We start from the raw sequence: 13570 nt of genomic DNA on the forward strand, positions 1-13570 counted from the left end.
ATTCATAAAAGTTTTGACTCTTGTCCTAATGCTGCCACTTATCTTAGAGTTGAGAATGAAAAACAAAATAAATTTCAAACCAAGAATTCTCAACTTAGAGATATAGTGAAGAAGGAGTGGACTATTCCTAGTGTTACTCCTTATACTACTTCCTTGAAGGTGCACAAGGAAGGAAGTATTTCTTTGGATTTTATAAAGCACCCAATTTTCGGTTTACATTGTTTAGTAGATATAACTTGTAATATTCTATATTCTATGTTTGATCTTATGGGAAGTTCTTATTTTTTTGAACTTAATATGTTTCCTTCCCTACAAGACAAAAATAGATTATATGACTATGAGTATCTAATAAACAATCAAATCCAAAATTGTTTAGGACTTTTTTTAGTAGTATTTTCTTTATATTTTAGGAAAAGCCTAGGATACCATTTAGGGTACTTTAGGCAAGATATTGTAGTGTTTAAAAATCAGTCTTTTTATTGTCTTAGTCATAGTGTTCTTACATTTTTAGGTTTTACTTCTAGGTTATGCTTAGAAGAGGAGCCTATTTTTAGAGAGTCTAATATTTTATCTTTCTTTGTTAGGTTAGATACTAGGACTCCTCTTAGGATCCATGATCTTTTATCTTATCATGTTACTTCTTATTCCTTGCATGTTTTATATGTAGGTGTTAATTTTTCTTCTTCCATTCATCCTCGAGATTTGAGGACAAATCCTTTTCAAGAGGGAGGGGATGATGGAATCATGCTTTGGAGTGCAAGAAGTGACATACTCAAAGAACCAAGAGGAGTTGGCTAGACATGAAGGTTTGGGCCAGTCAGGGCCCAATGGGCCTGATGGGCCTGGGAAGGCCCAAATTGAACTTTTCATGGGCCATATTTTGTTATAGCTATTTTCATATGTTTTGTATACATCATGTTAGTATAGGTATCATATATTTTGGTCTTGTATTTTGGACCACATAGAGTAGCATTTTAGGTTTTAGGCTAGTTGGGCCTAGTTTTGGGCTTCATGGGCCTTTGGGCTTTTGGTACCCAATATTGGGCTCATTTTCATTCTTGTAATTTTTCCTTTCCATTGTATTTGTTTGGCCATTGTAATTAGGCCATTAGATTAGGATTAAAGGAGGATTACTAGTATAGTTAAATTAGGGTAAACTAGGTTTAATTTAGCATGCATTTAAGTTGCATTTTGAGTCACATGGATCATGCCACCTTGGCTGAACATGTGTGACTCAAATTCAACCCTAAATGCACACTAAATCAAAACCAAATGCACCAAGCACTCATGGGACCGGTCATACACATGTGTGACAAGATTTGAATTCAAATTCAAATTTGAATTCAAATCTTGGCGCCAACATGGTGACCACTCATGTGGCGCCAAGTGTATTCATATTTTCGGATGCATATATGTTCCCTCCTTCACCTATTGTACTCACTTTGAATATTGAATGGAAATTTGAGAGCCTTTGGCCGAGTTTCTCCCCTTCAAAGTCATCAAGATTACTCACCTGAAAACCTTAGGAGTTCATCTTCTTCTTCTTTTTGAAGTGAGTAATCCATTGCTTCTTGAGCTTGGATACTTCCCTCCATAGCATAGGAAACCTAGATCCGAGTTTCTCTTGTCTTCAAAGTGTTCTTCATCACGGTTTCTAATCTCCTTTGAAGAAGATCCTAGCATTGGCGGATTCAAGGAGGAGGTCTTAATTCACTTCTCCTAGTCTTCTCCATCATATTCAGTCTTGAAGGTGGTTGAGTGCTTCTTAAAAGGTGTAGGAGGCCAAGGCAAAGGACATCCACTTGAAGGCTTTGGTGGTTGCTTAGGGAGTTTGTTCTCTCTTGGTGGCTAGGCTCTTGAAAACACCTAGAAGTGACTAACTTCAAGGTTACTTCTAAAAAGAGGAGTGAAACACTTTGTGAGGCTGCAATTAGAGGCTGAATTGGAGCAAGAAGGAACAAATCTATTTGTGAAAAATTTTGTGAAAATTTAGAACTAATTTTAGTGACGGAAATTTTTGTTTCTAAAACTAGTTTTTCCTTACAAAATCCGTGACTAAAATTTGATTCTAATTAGTGGTTAATTTGTTTTCTTTGAAATTAAAGTGCAGCCACTAATTTCATTTGAAAGTGAATTTACATTTCATTTGGAGTGTGAATTTACATTTCATTTGAAGAAAATTTGAATTTGAATTTTCTTGTAATTTTTTGTTTTCCAAATTTTTGTACAAGGCCTTTATTAAGGAGTGTCTTGGAGTGCCTTTGGTGTATCTCCATCTCTCCTTAAGAGTTCTTATTAGTAAATTTCGTGTAGTACTTGTGAGAGTGGTCCTTGAAGGTCTTTGGTACCTCTCAAGCTCTCACTTAGGTTTAAATTGCTTACCACGCCTAGTTTATGTTTTCTTGTCTTTAAGTTTTCAAGCAATTTATGTTTTCTTGCTCTTTATGTTTTCAAGCATCATATAAATTGTACACATAGGAACTTGTTTGTTATTTTCTTTGAGAAAAGAACTTTGTGAAAATTGATTTGTGCAAGGCAAAAGTACAAGGGGGTTTAGAGATTTTTACTTGAAGAGGCTTGGTTATTAAGTGGCTCTTTAGTAGCTCACCTCCCTCCAAAGTTCAATTTGTACTCTTAGACCTCCAAGTGCCAAGTCTAAAACACTTCAAAAAAATATTATTTTCATAAAAACTATTTTTGTGTGAAAAATATTCTTGAATTAAAATGTCTCAAGATTCCTCCCATAGTGAAAGTGATGGCTCTCCAAAAAGTCTTTCATATATCACTAAAGAGCTCAAATCACTTAAACTATGGAAAAAGCAAGAGTCCATTCAAAGAGAGAAGGAAAAGATTGAAAGAGAAGGACAACTTGCTTATTTAGAGGAAGAATTGAGGATTTTAAGACAAGAAGAAGAAAAATTGAAAGAAGATATGAAGAAACATAGGAAAAAGAGTAGGAGCTCACATTCCCAATATACATCCCCTAATGAAAGCATGAATCAAGGGGATCACTACCAACACACTCCTAGAAGGTCCATAAGACCTAGGGAAGTCAAAGTTGACCTTCCACAATAATTTGGTAAAGATGATGTGGAAGTATACTTAGATTGGGAGATGAAAGTTGAGAAACTCTTTGCTTGCCACAGGGTAGGTGAAGAGAGAAAAGTCCCTCTGGCTACCCTTAGCTTCCAAGGGCATGCCATGTATTGGTGGACTGCTCTAGAGAGAGAGAGACGCCTCCACAATGATCCTCCAATTCAATATTGGAATGATCTCAAAAGTGATATGAGGAGGAGGCACATTCCCACCTATTATGGAAGGGAGCTTATGAATAGGCTCCAAAGGCTCCAACAAAGGGACATGTCTGTAGAACATTACAGGCAACAAATGGAGCTTTTAATGAAGAGGGCATGCATTAGGGAAGAGGAAGCTACAACTGTAGCTAGATTCTTAAGTGGTCTTAATTTAGAAATAAGAGACCAAGTGGAGCTACTACCCTACAAGGACCTAAATGACTTGGTCCAACTTTGTGTAAGGGTAGAACAACAAAGAATGAGAAAATCTTACAAAAAAGATAGCTCCCACTCTTCATTTCTAAAGAAAGATTCCAAGAAGGAGGGAAAAACTTTTGAAAAGAAGAAAACTTTTGAACCCTCCAAGAATCAAGCTACAGAAAAAGATAAGGGAAAGGGGAAGGATACTACACACACTAGTTCTAGGACTAGTGACATTAAGTGCTTTAAATGTTTAGGGAGGGGTCACATTGCCTCCCAATGCCCCACAAAGAAATGATCATGAGGGGGCATGACATTATAGTAGCCAAGATGAAGCTACTACTTCCTCTAGTAATAGTGAGGAAGAAGCAAGTGAGCAAGAGGAAGGTGTAGAGTCTACTTTTCCTTATGAAGGGGAGCTCTTAATGATTAGGAGACTCCTCAACAATCAACCTAGTGATACTCTATCACAAAGGGAGAACATCTTTCACACTAGATGCAAAGTTTCAAACAATGCATGTTCTCTCATTATTGATAGTGGTTCATGGTGCAACTGTTGTAGCACTAGGCTGATTGAGAAGTTGGATTTAACTACTAGTCCCCATCCTAAACCTTATCAACTTCATTGGATTAATGAGGATGGTGACTTAGCAGTTAACCAACAAGTAAAGGTCAAGCTTTCCATTGGGAATTATGAAGATGAGGTGCTATGTGATGTAGTACCAATGGAAGCTTGTCATATCTTATTAAGAAGGCTGTGGCAAATTGATAAGAAAACCATGCATAATGGCCTTACTAACGAGATTACCTTTACACATAAAGAAAAGAAATTTGTGCTTCATCCTCTTACTCCTCAACAGGTGGCTGAGGATCAAGCACAAATGAAACTCAAAAGAGATAGAGAAAAAAGATTTAAAAAAAGAGGAAAAAAGAGGAAAAAAAAGTTCGTGAAAACTAAGGATAGAGAGGAATCTAGGCAGAAAGGAGTTCCCTCCCTAGAGGTTGTTACTCAAGAGAGTGTAATTTCCAAACAAACCCTCTTGATTCAACAACCCTCTTATATCCTTCTCTGTAAAGGAACTCTTGCTTGCACTGCCACATCTAGTGGACATGAGACTTTACCTAAGGGGGTAAAAGTACTTTTAAAAGAATTTGAAGATCTATTTCCTCCCGAGGGTCCAATGGGCCTTCCTCCTTCTAGAGGAATAGAACATCAAATTGATTTGGTGCCTGGGGCTAGCCTACCTAATAGGCCTGCATATAGAACCAACCCCCAAGAAACAAAATAAATTGAGTCTCAGGTTCAAGAGTTGTTGGAGAAGGGCTGGGTTCGAAAGAGCTTAAGTCCTTGTGTTGTTACAGTGTTGTTGGTTCCAAAGAAAGATGGCAAGTGGAGAATGTGTTGTGATAGTAGAGCCATCAACAACATCACTGTGAAGTATAGACATCCCATCCCTAGGCTTGATGACATGTTAGATGAGCCTCATGGAGCTATCATATTTTCTAAAGTTGATCTTAAAAGCGGATACAATCAAATTAGAATCAAAGAAGGAGATGAATGGAAAATCGCTTTCAAGACCAAGTTTGGATTATATGAGTGGCTAGTGATGCCCTTTGGGCTCACCAATGCTTCTAGTACATTCATGCGTCTCATGAATCATGTCCTTAGGGATTGTATAGGTAAGTTTGTTGTAGTTTATTTTGATGACATTCTCATTTACAGTAGGTGCCTAAGTGATCACATAGGACACTTAAGGCAAGTTTTTGATATTCTTAGGAAAAACCAACTTTTTGGAAATCTAGAAAAATGTACTTTTTGTGTAGATAGTGTTGTTTTCCTAGGGTTTATAATTAGTAAAAAAAGGGTTCATGTGGACCCCGAGAAAATCAAGGCCATCCAAGAATGGCCCACTCCTAAAAGTGTTGGAGATATTAGGAGCTTCCATGGTTTGGCAAGCTTTTATAGGAGGTTTGTTCCTAATTTCTCCACACTTGCCTCCCCATTAAATGATTTAGTCAAGAAAAATGTGGAATTTATATGGGGAGAGAAACAAGAAAATTCCTTCACAACCTTGAAACATAAGCTTACTCATGCACCACTTCTAGCTCTACCAGATTTTTCAAAAACTTTTGAGTTAGAATGTGATGCCTCTGGAGTTGGCATATGGGCGGTTTTGTTACAGGGTGGGCACCCTATTGCATATTTCAGTGAAAAACTCAAAGGTGCCTCCCTTAACTATCCTACCTATGACAAAGAGCTTTATGCTTTGGTTAGGGCCCTTCAAACTTGGGAACATTACCTTATTCCCAAAGAGTTTGTTATTCATAGTGACCATTGTCGCCACCGGCCCGAAACGGGCTTTCGGCACTCGCGAGGGATGGTTGGACTCTTTTGTTTGTTAAAAAATATGGATTGCTAGAATGACTTATTCTCAAACTAAGACCTCGTCAAACGAGCAATTTTATTAAAAGGCTCACCAATCCATGTTAATCCCAAGCGGGACCCTCCATGGATTAGCGGTTTTCATAAAAAGGAAGGGTTCATGGAGTCGCCACCAATGTTTTACTCAAAACATTGGAAAAAGAAGATTAAGGCAATCGATTCAAAAATCGACTTCGGCCATTACAACCAGAGTCGGGTAAGGGAGTCGGTTACGCGTGGGGAAGGTGTTAGCACCCCACAGCGCCCCTTTCGGGTTCCCTATGACAGATTATTTAAAAATAATAGTGCGAAATTACTAAATTACCCCTATTTATTCTAAGCAATTATAAATTAACTATCTACATGATGACAGTTTAAATATGTACACACAGAAAGCGGTAAAAGAAGGGACTTTAAAGAGATAAACCTTTGAAGCGTGCTTTCTTATATATCTTGACAGAAATTGGGAAGCGTTTTGGCGTTCCCTCCCTCTACAAGACCGCTCGCTCCCTCCTATAAAATTTTAACTATGGAAATCCGGAGGATTTCCCTTCGACTAGGTTCGAGACTCAAGCAAATGGCTCGTGACTCAAAAACTTCGTCGGATCAACTCTCCGAGTGATTTCTAGGCAGAGCACTGCTCAAAAAAACCCAGAATACTCAAGAAGAGGGTTAAAACTCAGTCCAAAAGTGTGAAATGACGTCCCATTGACGTCATATTTATAGGGAAAAGGCTCAATACGGTCTCTGGGAGTCAATACGGTCCACATTGAAATTTTGAACTACAATACGGCCGTATTGAATTCAATACGGCCGTATTGAAGTTCAAAAAACCTCAATATGGCCGTATTGAAGTTCAGTGCAGCCGTATTGAAGTTCAGTGCAGCCGTATTGAATTCAATGCAGCCGTATTGAAGTTCAGTGCAGCCGTATTGAATTCAATGCAGCCGTATTGAAGTTCAGAAACTTCAATACGGCCGTATTGAGTTCAGTGCGGCCGTATTGTAGTTCAAAATGTGCAGTACGGCCGTACTGAACTCCAAGGAGGCCGTATTGAGCTCCAAACCTCCTACTTTCTTATTTTTGGCTACTCTAAGACCTCTAAACCTACAGATAGTCATCCTATGGTCTTCTGGGAGTCCTTCCGGCTGACTTTCCTTTGGTCTTCGAGAGTCTTCAAGCTTTATTTCCGACCCGGACAATTTTAGGGGTCTACAGCTGCCCCCCCTTTACTTAGTCGGACGGCCTTTTGGTGTACCGGCTGACAAGTAAAGGAGTTGACCCAATTGTCCGGGTGATGTGCCAACCTTCTGACTTGTAGCGTCTTCCGGTGGAAAATTGTTGAGTAGCCTCTCCAGGTTGAGTTTGCCCTCTCCAGGGTGAGTATTAGTCGTCGCCTCTCCAGGCTCATGCATACCTCCGTGTTCTTGACAACCTCGGGGTAGCGTGAGTTTTCCCTCTCCAGGCTATACCAACGTGTTCTTGACAACCTCGTGGTAGTTGCATACCTCCGTGTTCTTGACAACCTCGGGGTAGTGTGAGTTTTCCCTCTCCAGGGTATACCAACGTGTTCTTGACAACCTCGTGGTAGTTGCATACCTCCGTGTTCTTGACAACCTCGGGATAGCGTGAGTTTTCCCTCTCCAGGGTATACCAACGTGTTCTTGACAACCTCGTGGTAGTTGCATACCTCCGTGTTCTTGACAACCTCGGGGTAGCGTGAGTTTTCCCTCTCCAGGGTATACCAACGTGTTCTTGACAACCTCGTGGTAGTTGCATACCTCCGTGTTCTTGACAACCTCGGGGTAGCGTGAGTTTTCCCTCTCCAGGGTTTTGTGATGATTTTGTCTTCACAGTCCACGATGCTGTTTCGACGGTTGTTTTTTTTTTATTTTTGTGCCACTGAGGGCTGGATAACGCAGGGATCCATCTAGGGGATGTGCAGTTACTCATAGGTTCTTGTGTCCCAACTTTCCATTGCGTAGTTGGTACCCATTGAGGAATTTCTGTTTCCTTGGGGTGTAGACACGAAGATGCTCTTTCTAATGTGAGCGATGCCTTATGATTGGCTGACGTCCTTTTGACGGTGGTGGAGTATCCCGGTTATCCTTATTCGGGTGACTCTTTTTGATTTTCTGATTTTTGCTGCCTCTGTGTAGGCTGTGATCCGCTGGGGATTCTGGATGTTGATTTTTGATTGACCTCTTCTGTTAGGCAAATCATCTTGATGTTTAATGGTCTGGCTAGATGCCGATTTCCACTTGGGGAATGGTTTATTGATTTTCTTTTTTGGATTTTCTTTTTTGAAGGAGTGCCTCTTGTGTAGGCGATTGGGGATTTGAAGTTCTTATGTATCCCAGAGTATTATTTAGAAAGCCTCTTCAGGCTTAGCTTCACTCTTTGTTTGAGTTGGAAAGCTATCTTCCATTGAAGAAGTTTAAGTCCTTTCGACTTGGATATTCTGTTTAGATGATCAAGCCTCCCTTGGGAATTTTGCTGATCTTGGTTTGATAGCTTTCACTGGGGAATTTGGTCCAAGGGTGAAAGCTAAAATATCTCTGGGGAGTATTTTTTCGGCAAGCCTCTCCAGGCTCAGTTATTCTGTGGGAGTATTATTTCGGCAAGCCTCTCCAGGCTCAATTATTCTGAGAAAGTATTTTTTTAGCAAGCCTCTCCAGGCTCAGTTATTCTGTATGATGAGAGAGTATTGTTTCTGCAAGCCTCTCCAGGCTTAGTTATTCTGTACAATTTTGCTGGATTTTCTGTATTTTGCCTTTTTTGTCGTTTTTGGCTTTTTCTGTTTTTTTTTTTTTTTTTTTTTTTTTTGACTTTTTGATTTTGGCTTATTTTTTGTATCTTGCCTTTTTTGTTGATTTGCGGCCCTTTCTGTTGACCGCTGCCATACACAAGCAATTTTTTTTATTTTATGCAATTACCTTTTGATAAGGTCTTTGAATATGCAACTAATATGTGTGTGATGCACGGAATGTAAGTTTTATTATTTTGTTAATATTTTCAGAAAAATGAATGGCTCTCCCTATCCTCCTTTTCTTGGAGGAACTTCTGTCATTGACGTGAGGGAATATTTTTGTGAGCCTTTTTACGCAGGAGATTACGGATTTTATAGGAACCCCTCCCTTTTTCTTTTATTGACCGATTATTAAGGAATTTCATACAATTTTTTAGAAATACCAATTTAGAGGCATAATCACATGGTCAAGAGAGAAAAGAAATGAATAGATATTTTATTAATATTCACAAGTGTCTTTACAGAAAGATGTACAGAAGGAAATTTCTGAAGAATGGCTGGCCTGGGTAGGCTATTTACATTGGGCTTAACAATTATATCTGTAATTGTCGCTCCGTACATTCTCCTAGTTGTTTCGGGTGATATGCCTGAGTCAGGAGTGTAGACACTGCAAGACGCTTGCTTCTAGAAGATAATCACATGAATCGCCTTTCGGTTTTCGATTCAAGTGATCGTTGCTTGCTTTATTTTTATGTCTTATTCTTTTGCCCCTAACTTTTGCCTAGGACGTATCCTAGCGGGGGTGATTTTGCCTTTGTTTTGCCTAGTACCCTTGTACTGGCGGGCTTTTTATTTTGCCCTAACTTTTGCCTAGGACGCCCTTTTCGGGTTTTCATCCTAGCGGGCCTGTGCAAGCAACGTCTTCAAGCGTAGTACTTCTTTACCACGTCAGCGTTGACTGGGTATCGAAGTTCTTCTCCATCCATGTCCGTGAGGATCAGTGCTCCTCCTGAGAAGGCTCGCCTTACCACATATGGTCCTTCGTAATTTGGGGCCCACTTTCCGATTTTGTCCTTTTGAGCTGGTAGCAACTTCTTCATTACCAGTTCTCCCTCATGATAGACTCGAGGGTGGACTTTCTTGTCAAAAGCCTTTTTGATCTTTCTCTGATAGGCTTGACCATGGCATATGGCGTTCAGCCGTTTTTCTTCAATAAGGTTTAACTGGTCATACCGGCTTTGAACCCATTCTGCTTCGGAAAGTTTTGCTTACATGATTACCCTCAGAGAGGGTATCTCGACTTCGACGGGTAGAACTGCCTCCATCCCATAGACAAGGGAGAATGGAGTAGCTCCGGTAGATGTGCGTACGGAAGTCCTATAACCATGGAGAGCGAAGGGTAACACCTCGTGCCAATCTTTAAATGAGACAACCATCTTTTGCACTATTTTCTTGATGTTTTTATTGGCTGCCTCGACTGCCCCATTCATCTTTGGCCGATATGGGGAAGAGTTGTGGTGTTGGATCTTGAATTCTTGGCACAGCTCTCCCACCATTTTGTTATTCAAATTGGATCCATTATCAGTGATGATCTTATCAGGAATACCGTATCTGCATATCATATTCTTTTTGATGAAGGATGTTACCACCTTTCGGGTCACATGAGCATACGATGCCGCTTCTACCCATTTGGTGAAATAGTCAATGGCCACAAGAATGAATCTGTGCCCGTTGGATGCTTTCGGCTCAATGGGTCCAATAACATCCATGCCCCACATTGAGAATGGCCAAGGCGAAGCCAATACGTTGAGCGGGGTTGGTGGGATATGAATATTGTCGGCGTATGCTTGACATTTATGGCATTTTCGCACATATTAGTAACAATCCTTTTCCATGGTCGACCAATAATATCCCGCCCTGAGGATCTTTTTAGCCATTGCGGGCCCGGGAATGTGGGTACCGAAAACCCCCTCATGAACTTCTTTGATCATGTTTTGAGCTTCGACTTGGTCTACACATCTCAACAAGACCGAGTCATAATTTTTCTTGTAGAGGGTTTCACCGACTAGCAAAAATCCCATGGTCCTTCTTCGGATATGCTTCTTGTCATTATCACTGGCCATATCAGGATATTCCCCTTTTGTCAAATATTGCTTGATGTCATGGAACCATGGATGATCATCAACCACTTCATCTATCAGAAGGCAAAACGCTTGCTTATCATGCCTTCGGATATTGATGATGGGCATTTCATGCTCAGTATCCAAGGCGAACATTGATGATAGTGTAGCAAGAGCGTCAGCAAACTGATTTTCCTCCCTTGGAATGTATTCAAAGACAACACTTTGGAAGAGTTGTGTCAAATCTTTGATGTGCTCAACATATGGTATCAATTTGGGATTTCGGACTTCCCATTCACCTCGTAATTGGTAGATGACTAGGGCCGAATCACCAAACACTTTGAGCTTTAGGATACCATTGTTGATGGCTGCTTGGATTCCCAACGCGCAAGCCTCGTATTCTGCCATATTGTTTGTACAATCGAAGTTGAGTCTTGCCGTTATGGGAATGTGTTTTCCTTGTGGAGAGATTAGCACTGTGCCAATCCCTCGTCCAAGCATGTTGGAGGCTCCATCAAAATACATGGTCCATGCATCATCTTTAAACTCTTCATGTTGTAGATGCATTATATGCTCATCGGGGAAATCATCCTGAAGGGATTGGTAGTCGTTGGTCGGCCCGTGTGCTAGGTAATCAGCTAGGGTACTACCCTTGATGGCCTTTTGTGTGACATGTATTATGTCAAATTCTGATAACTGTACTTGCCATCGGGCAATCTTCCCAGTGATTATTGGTTTGTCGAACACGTACTTGATTGGATCCATTTTGGAAACCAACCAAGTAGTATGCCTAATCATGTACTGCCTGAGCCTTTGCATTGCCCATGCTAACGCGCAGCACGTTTTTTCTAGCGGCGTATAGCGGGTTTCATAATCAAGAAATTTCTTGCTCAGGTAGTAGATGGCTTGTTCTTTCTTTCCTGTTTCATCTTGTTGTCCCAGCACAGCCCCCATAGACTCATCAAGCACCGTCAAGTAGAGGATTAATGGTCTTCCCTCGACAGGTGGCACCAATACCGGTGGATTGGCCAAGCACTGTTTGATCTTATCAAAAGCTTGTTGACAATTTTCATCCCAAACTTCGGAATGATTCTTGCGCAACAGCTTGAATATTGGTTTGCACGTGTCAGTCAACTGTGCGATGAACCTTGCGACGTAGTTCACCCTGCCGAGGAATCCTCTAATCTCTTTCTCAGTTTTAGGAGTAGGCATTTCCATTATTGCCTTTACTTTATCGGGGTCCACCTCTATGCCTTTTTCACTGACGATGAACCCGAGAAGCTTACCCGACCGGACTCCGAAAGTACACTTAGCCGGATTTAGCTTAAGTTGATACTTGCGAAGCCGATTGAATAATTTTCTCAAATATTGGACATGGTCCATCTCATCTTTTGACTTTGCGATCATGTCATCCACATATACTTCAATTTCTTTGTGGATCATATCATGGAATAACGTCACCATCGCTCGTTGATAGGTGGCACCCGCATTCTTGAGTCCAAAAGGCATTACCCTGTAGCAAAAAGTACCCCAGGGTGTAATGAAGGAAGTCTTCTCGCGGTCTTCCACATTCATCTTGATTTGGTTATACCCCGAGTATCCATCCATAAAGGAATAGAGTGTGTTTGTGGCTGTGTGATCCACGAGTGTATCGATGTGTGGCAAGGGAAAATCGTCCTTTGGACTGGCACGATTTAGATCCCTATAGTCAACACAAACTCTAACCTTTCCATTCTTTTTAATGACCGGCACTATGTTAGCCAGCCATTCGGGATACTGGGATACAATCAGGAACCCCGCGTCTAATTGTTTTTCTACCTCCTCCTTGATCTTTAAAGACCATTCGGGCTTGACTCGTCGGAGCTTTTGTTTGACGGGTCGAAACCCTTCTTTCAGTGGTAATTTGTGCTCGACGATATTAGAGTCCAAACCGAGCATATCATGGTACGACCATGCAAATACATCTTTGTATTCCTTTAACAACTGGATCAATTGTTCCCTTATTTCATCACTGATATGGGTTCCAATATTGACCTCTTTTATTTCTTGGCCTTGCCCCAAATTCACGGTCTCCAATTTTTCTTGATGCGGTTGGAGTAGACGAGCCTCTTGATCTAGCAGTCTTTGCAAGTCCGGAGAAATGGTCTCCTCATCACTGTCCGACTCAACCCATTCATCCTCAACTTTCGGATCCCGGTCGGAGCGAACAATCACAGACATAATTATTTTATTGGTTCTGTTTAGGTTTAGAATTTATTAATATTAATGAGGAAAGAGAGAAAAGAACAAAAGAGAGAAGGATATGTGAAAAATGCCTCTTTATTGATATGTATTAAAACTGTACAAAAACCCTTATTTACATGAAAAGGTTCTCATGATCTCGGGTACTGATCATGAGTCCCAAAAAGAAAATTAAAATTAAGGAGGGGCCCTATCGTGGCTTGCCCTTCTCTACTCCTGCTTTGGTAGAGGATTCTTGCTCACGTCGGGCGCTGTCGAATCGAAGGTGACCCACCCGGCATCAATAAGGTCTTGGACCTTGTATTTGAGAGCCTTACAGTTCTCAGTTGAATGTCCTGGTGCCCCCGAGTGGTATAGGCATTTATCTTGTGGTTTGTACCACTCGGGATAAGGTGGATCCATCTTCCTTGGTGGAATGTAAGCTAGAAGATGAGCTTCCACTAACTTCGGCAGGAGGTCGCTATATGTGGTCGGAAGTTTATCAAACTTCTTCACAGAGTTATACTGCGACTTTCCTGACTTCGAAGTGGAAGAAGATGAAGAA

This window comes from Cajanus cajan, chromosome 5, assembly GCF_000230855.2.
Source record: "Cajanus cajan strain Asha chromosome 5, NIPB_CcT2T_4, whole genome shotgun sequence".
Lineage (NCBI taxonomy): Eukaryota > Viridiplantae > Streptophyta > Magnoliopsida > Fabales > Fabaceae > Cajanus > Cajanus cajan.